An 8020-nucleotide genomic window follows, 5' to 3' on the forward strand; every position below is an offset into this window, starting at 1 on the left:
AGAGGCAGGCCTTGGAGAGCCACATGGCCAGATGTTCCCATCAAGAGGACACAGGGCTTCCAACCAGTTCCAAAGGATTTAGGAACTGCTGACGTAAATGAAAGCAGTGATGGCCACCAACCGTGCAGCTTTGAATGTGTGTTGCTCCTCACAATCCCGCCAATAATTCAATCCCGTTTCAGGCTCCTGAAACTCGGAATCCATGCAGGAGATTGGATTATTGGCAGGACTGTGGAGAGCAACACACATCCAAAGCAGCTCACTTGGCCACCATCTTTGAGCAAGGCACCACTGTTTATTTCCTACTTGGGTCAAAATCTGACCAGCAACAGATTTGTTTGCTATGCAACGTGTACATTGCCCTCCTTTACTTTGGCAATTACTGAAACACTCTGAACCAGTTTGAAGCCCTGAGAGGACAGCTCTGGCAAGGCGTAAGCGGGGACAGATCCTGGGGCATGATAGAGACAACTTTGGGTGAGTGCAGTCCAGGCCAGGTCACCAGAGGGAGGGCATTCAGAAGACTGGGCTGATGAGGCTGCTTGGTTGGTGGGAGAAGTCTCTGGTGGTGCCAGCTTCCTGAGTGCCTGAGGGCCAGATGGTGGTGCCAACGAGATGGCAGGTTTGGCCTAAGAGATTCGTGGGAGGAGAGGTGGACATGTCTGACAGGCTGTAGACTCTCAGGTGGGCAGGAATTAGAGATCATGGTGATCATCTATAAAGAAAATCATAGACGTGCACACAGAAAAGAAAAAGGTCTAGGGTGGAGCCCACCCATCCACTCACCCATCCATCCATTCACCTACCCATCCATCCATCCATCCATCCATCCACCCACCCATCCATCCATCCACCCTGCCCGTGGGGCCCCAATAGAGGGCCCTGCCCAAGATGTGCTGCACTGTTCTGTCAGCTCCTGAGGCTGACATGGTGACCCAGAGTGTGGCCTCCAGGGCAGCCTGGGGATGACTGAGACCCAGCACAGAGCCCACGTGTGGTGACCAGGCCTGAAACACGCAGGTGAAAAGGGCACCAATTCCACTTGGTCCTTTCCAGGGTATTTAGCAAGATTCTGCTTTGTCCCGGGGGATGAGGAAAGAGTTTGGTCTTCCCAGAAGTGAGGAGCTGGGCAGACGCCATGGGGGCCCTGAGAGGAGGGAGAAGAAGAGGAAGCCAACAGGATGGAGCGGGTCTGAGGGTGGTTTTAGCCCTTTCATGCAGGGGTGTGGGCACTCCCCAAGTGGGGCACCCTCAGGCCCTGCCCCCCACCAGAATGGGCTCAAGCCTAGCACCCACACAGACGCCAGCATGCTGCAGAAAACAGACATTCTACTGAACAGATGGCCTGTGGAATCTGAGTTCTGCCTCATGCAAACAGTTGAATACCAGTATGTCTGAGGCCTAGGGGCTATGTGGGGGCTCCTGAGCCCCAATTGTGTGGTCATCTCGTCTTCCAACCAGGTACGTGGCACTCAGCAATTGTGCCATCTCATGCTTCATGTTGATATTCTGCTCTCTGTTTCTGCCCTATTCTGTCTTCAACACATTGGGATTTTCCTTCGTAGTGCTCCAGGTGGTGCCTTCCTGCATATTAGAATAACCATACTCATGGGCATATGCCCTGAAACCCTCCTCTCAAAGCACCTCCCATTTCTTCCCTCACAGTCCTCTCTTGCTGCACCCACCCCTCAAATATGCTGATGAGTGTGTGGTAGATGGTTGTATGGATGAATGGCTGGCTGGATGGGTGTATGCATGGGTGGGGCACTATGGGTGGCATCCTATGAGATGAGGCAACACCATGGGAGGCTCAGCTCACCCCAGTACCAAAGTCACCCTTGCACGCAGACAACCCTCACTCACCCGCCCAGATGTCAGTGCGCCCCAAGGATGTGATTTACTCCACTTGCCCTCTGGGAGACAGGTCAAGGAGGACAGAGTTTTATGGCCATCTGACACGCCCCAACACCAAGTACCCTCATGCTCACGGGCAGCCGCGCAGGACATGTGCTTCTGTCTGTTCAAAGGCTGTGGATTGGCAGTGGGGGTCCAGGCCTTGCCTGGGAGGGAGTCAGGCTGAGTCCAGGCCTCAGAAAGTCAGTCTGAGGCTGGACTTGTGGTAGGAAGCAGAACAAACCCACTGCCCCTCTATGCTTGCTGCCTCTGAAGACCCTGAGATGACAAAGAGCCCAATGCTGTAGGTAGCTGTGTGGCCCTGCAGGTGCCCAGGTATGAGATGGTGTGGCCTTAATGGCGTGGTCTGCTTGGGGAGGCCAGGACACCCCACCCTTTCCCAGGGACAGGTGGTTCATGCTGGGGCATGGGGTGAATGAAGGCCTAGAACATGCAGTCGCTACACAGTGGAACCCTGTACATTTTATTTGGGTGCAAGTTTCATCAAATAAAGAAAAATGGTAAGGGATCCAGAGCAACTGGGTTTACCTGGGGGTCTCCTGAGTCAACACTAGCATCCCACCCCTCTCCCTGCTAGTGAGGTTCCCAGAGGCCGCAGGTAATGTGTGAGAGGGTATATATTCCACATCATGTTCCCGTGTGCTCCCTGCCTTTCTGTGTCATGCATCCGAGTGCCCACTGTTGTTCCGTGTCACACGTCTGTGTCCTCCTTGTCCACTGGCCACACTGGGATAAGGGCATGTGCATGTGTGGCAGGCTCTGGAGTGCACTGGGCCCTGCCCATGCCGTGGGTGTGGGGTTCTCGGGAGCTCACGGTGAAGGACACCTCCTGCAGGTGGCCTCTGGCCCTCTTCCTGCGCCTCCCTGGACTCAGAGCTCATGGCACCGAGGAGCTGATGTTGTTCCCAGGCAACTCTGCTGTTTTTCTTTGTTTTGAGGCCCCGTGTTTGTGTCCCAGGCCTGAGTTCTGCCCAGAGAAGGTGCCAAGGGCCCGGGCAGCAGCTGGCTGCACTTGAGCTGTGGGGCCTGGAGGCCACTTCACAGTGGGCATCCCAGGAGGGGCCCTGCCCTCTGCCATGCATGCTCCTCAGAACAGAGCACCCCACCCTCCATCCACATGTCCATGCTTCCTTGTGTCTGAGGATTCCACTATGGCCTCACTTGTTGCTGGGCAGCACCCCACACAGACCAAAGACACCCCCCAGGCCAGAAGCATCTCTGGATTCTCCTGGATTGCAACCCTTCTCTCTCCCCAGTGAAGAGGATACCTGTGCTCAGCTCTTAAAAAGCTTCTGGGGTAGGAGGATACACTGTCCTGCCTGAGTAGGGGCCCTGGGGGGCAGCTGTGGGGCACCATGTTGAGGCCTTTGTGGGAGTTGAGCAGAGCAGGAGCCATGTGGGTGGCAGGGCCGGGGGCTCAGGGAGAAAGGTGCATCTGGCTGGGGCTGAGCCGGGCCTGTATCTTGTCCCCTGCCCCACACCTGCCAGCACAAACGTCCACTGGGTGCACAGTCGGCCCCGTCCTGTTTTGGTTCCCAGGGCCAGAGATGAGGCAGACACAGCCCAGCCCTCACAGAGCTCCCAGAACCCTGGTTGCCTGGTGTGGACACACAAGAGCACCCCTCCCACACACACAGTGTGGACACACAAAAGCACCCCTACCCCTGCACAGAATGTGGACACAGGAGAGTACCCCCCCACAGTGTGGACACAGGAGAGCAACCCCCCCACACAGTGTGGACACATGAGTGCACCCACCCACAACACACAATGCGGACACGCGAGAGCACTCCCCCGCAAATATAGTGAGGACACATGTGAGCACCCCCACACACACGTGGGCATCCCCCCGCACATAGTGTGAACACGTGAACATACAGGCTTCCCCACATGCACAGTGTGGGCACATGAGGGCACATGGGTGGACCCCCGCTCCCCCCTCCACACCTGTGCACACCTACACAGTGTGGAGGACAAGGGGCCCAGAAACAGCTCTAAAGGACGCCTGGCCTTGGGGGCCAGAGGAAAGGCCGGGCTGAGCTGGGTGGGGCAGGGCCTGAGCCAAGGATCCAGGACCAGCCAGAGGAGAAGGCAGGGGGCCAGTATCTTCTCACGGCCCTCACATGCGGCCAATCACCAACACATACTGGGCACATGGGGGGATGAACGCAGGACGCAGCCTGAGGCCTTGTCTGGGCCCCGGCTGTGCGACCATGATCTGGTCCCCTCCCTGATCTGGCATTGGGAAGAGAAGTGAAGGAACTGTGCCACGAGGGTGCAGATGGCATCTGACCCCCTCTTCAGGCTGCAAGGTGGGCTCCTGAACTTTGGGCCGGGATGCAAGGCTGTCGGCCCATTCATGGGAAAGCATCTGGGCTGCGCTGGGCCATGGTCATCCTACCTCCTGTGCTGACCAGCCATAGCCTCACCAGAGCCCTGGCCTTTGCTCCAAGTAAAAGGACCCTGTGTCCTTGGAGACCGTCATTGTAAAGCTGGGGAAACGGAGGTCTTGAGCAGGGGAGGGTATGCTAGGTGCGCAGCCAGGAGGATGCAGAGCTCAGACCACCAGCTGGGGTCCTCCCTCGGCACAAGCTGCCCTGGCCTCTGCCCCCTCCCCACCTCAGAGCCCAGCTCAGGCCCCAGGCCGCAGGCCTGGGGCAGGTGACTGTCACTGCACAGGAGCTGAGGGGTGGCAGCGTGCACCTGCAGATGTCTGCCGGGTCCCAGTGTATGTGTGTCTGAAAGGGTCTGACCTGTACACCCACAAGGGGCAAGGGGTCAACCCCAGCCTGTGTCTCTGCAGAGGTGTCACCTCACCATCCCCTGGGAAATGGTGGCCAGAGGCCAGCTCAGACTGGCCAGAGACCCACTTCTTGGGTCCCAGTAGGGCAGCCCATCTGACAACAAGCCAAGGGCAGTCCCCTTCCCGAAGGCTCTGGTCACCGGTCATCTAACGGAGCCCCACTGACCTCTGACCTCCAAGGTGAACACTTCCTGGCCCACAGTGCTGCCAATGGGACTCTGGCCCTGATGTGTCATTTGGGCAGGTGGAAGTGTGGGCCCGTGTCCAGTGTGCGCATCTGCACCTCTCTGCACCCCTGGGAGTCTGTGCACAGGTCTTTGTGTTGTGTCTGTGTCCGTCTGCACCTATGAGAGTGCACATACATGTCTGAGTGTGTTTGTGGTGAACATGTCTGCATCTGTGTGTGTGTGTCCTGGACAGACAGGTTTGGTAGGTGCCGTGCACGCATGCATGAGTTCATGGGGTGAGCACACGTGGGATAGGTGTGCTTCTGAGGGGTGCATTTGTTGGTGGCTATGGGTTTTTTTTTATGGGTACACGTATGTGTGTGAGAGGTGTGTGTGTGTGTACGTGCTTTTGTGTGTCTGTGTACGTGCATATGTGTGTGCACAAGTGTATGTCTGTGCGTGTGCATGTGTGTGGACATGCACATGCCTGTGTGTGCACGTGTCTGTGTATGCACATGTGTGAGTGTCTGTGTTTGCAGGTGTGTGTGCATGCACATGTGTCTCTATGTGTGCATGTGTGGGAGTCTGTGTGCATGTGAGTGTGCCCGTGGCACCCTCCCCTCCAGAAGCTGAGCCCACACCTGGACCTGAGTGCTCGGACTCTGCATCCCCGTGTCTGGGAGGGTCTGGGCCTGCTGGTGGAAGACCCTCAGCACCCTCAGGCAGCCAGAGCCAGGAGACAGCCCTGGTCTGCTCACCTGAACCCCCAACTCCACAGCTTCCATCTGAGGGACACCTGCTTTCTTTTGCATCTGCCTCTAACCTTCCAGCCTCACCTCTGGACCTCATCTCCGGGCCTTCACTATTCCTTGGGTTATACAAGATCTGGTCCTCAATAAATGATTGATCCATTAATGAATGAATGAAAAGGGGAGTGTAGGGGAGCAGTGCGCAGAGGAGGGTGGGCAGGAACTTCAGGATAAGGAGTGGGTGCAGGGATGGGGAGGGGTAGTCAAGGCTGGCAGAGCCTGGGATGGGGGCCCTGGGGCCAGCGGGATGCCCCATACTCCCCTGGGATGTCTCCGGTCACCGTCTGGGCCTGAGGCTGCAGCCTGCAGGTTATTTATGACCCCTCCTCCCTCCACCTCCCTCCCCTGGCAGCAGCAGCAGCTCTGGCCTCAGAGCAGCAGCGGAGGGGCCCTGAGTGGGGGATTACGAGCAGCGACTGCTGTTGGCGCCCAAACATGGCCTGTGGAGCCTCAGCCAGGGCCGGGTCCAGGCTGTGTCCAGGGTCCAACTGGTGCCAGACAGAATGCTGAGCTGAGCTGGGGACAGCACTGGCTCCAAAACTCTGCCCCTTTGGCTTCTGCTTCCAGCTCAGGAAGCAGGCAGGCAGGAAGGTGCAGAGTCAGGTATTCCAGATCAGGACAAAGGTGTGAGAGTCCCTGGGGGTGAGCAGAGGGGCTGTGACTGCTGACTGGCCAAGGCCCTGTGCAGCCCCTGGGATGGTCTTCTGTGAGTCTAGGGGTGGCCCCGTGAAGAAAGACTCCTGCAGGGTGCTCTGCACCCAGTTGGGGACTTTCAGGAAGAGATCCTGCTGCTCCAGGAGGGGTGGAGCTAGGCTGGGGGAACTAGGTTAGACTCCACACTCCAACCCCTCTCCCTGCAGCCAGGTGGACCCCTCCCCTGAAACCAGAGTCAGGCCTGTGCCCTGCCTAACAGTACTGTGGGCTAGTGTGTGGAAGCAAGGGTGGTCCTGTCCAGAGAGCGACAAGGCCCCCACCTGCACAGGGCTGCAGGCCTGACCCACCAGGCCCAAAGCTGAGTGTCAGGTGCCTTCTCAGGTGAGGGGACACTGGGGTTAGGAGAGCTGTGGACACCAGTCCTCCCTCCCAAGTCACAGTGTTAGGGTCAGGGGTCAGGTGGGCCTGTTCCTGCTGGTGCTCAACAGGGGTAGGTGAGCACGGGGTGGGAGGCTGTTTTCTGGCAGCAGTGTCAGGGCTGTGGCCAGGCCGTGGAGATGGGAACCATGTGGCCGACACCTCTCCCCTCATGCCACAACCTCCACCAAACCAGACAGTCTCTCACCAATCTCAGGCATCATACCTGAGAGCAAGGCAGGCTGACCTGAGTCTTCTGTCACGGCTGGGGTATCCACCTGCAAGTATTCAGGCTGCCAACGGGCGGCAGTGTGAAGGGTCATTATGTCACCACCCACATGCCTGCCTGGGATGTGGGTGAGCTGCCCCAACTCCAGAGGCTATGGGCTGGAGCCTCAGACGCAGCCCCCTCTGAGCAGCAGCAGCCCCCTGGGCCCTGTCCTTGCTCCGGGTCAGCCTTGGGGTCTTGGGGCCTCAGCTACTGAGAGTGAGTCTAGCAGAAGAATCCTGGTGGTCAAGCCACCTGCCTGGCTGGCACTGGCCTCTGGTAGGAAGTGGGTGGGTGGGGTAGAGGCTGTTTCTGGGCCTGCCCTCTACTCCCAGCCCCTCCTGACAGAAGGTGTTTCTGGGCACAGGCCTGTGCAGAGCCTAGGTCAGAGAGATGCCCACATGGACACCCTGCCAGGGGCACCAAGCAGCCAACTGTCTCAGAGGGGCTGGGCAGGTCAGGGTCCTGCTGAGGGAGCTTGGCCAGACGCTGGGTGGTCTCTGTCGTACCTTCCAGACTGTTCAGTGTCACTTGCCCAGGGAAAGACAAGCAGGTCTCATCAGCTATTATTGGGTTCCTTTCCTAACATGCCCCAGCAATGCTGGGGTGAGGGAGATGTGGGTGGGCAGACCACCCCACCAGAGGACAAATGGGCCCCTCATTCTAGGCTGGGTGGAGGCCAACAGCTAATCCACCCTCCAGTCATTTTTGTTTTGGGGTCAGACTGCCTGGGTTTGAAACAGCTGTGTGACATTGGGCAAGTTGCCTGACCTCTCTGTGTCTGAGTTTCCTCATCTGTGAAATGGGATAATATGGAAACCTCAAAGTGGGTGGATCACAGAGCTAGTATCAAGTGAAGAGTTGGGCTGCAACGACTGACCAAATTGCTCTTATTATTCACAAAACATGGATCTTCGCTAACACGGTCCTGAGGCCACACACCACAAATCTCAGCCTCCCACCCTGCAGATGCACGGCAGAGACCACC

This window comes from Elephas maximus, chromosome 3 (assembly GCF_024166365.1).
Source record: "Elephas maximus indicus isolate mEleMax1 chromosome 3, mEleMax1 primary haplotype, whole genome shotgun sequence".
NCBI lineage: Eukaryota > Metazoa > Chordata > Mammalia > Proboscidea > Elephantidae > Elephas > Elephas maximus.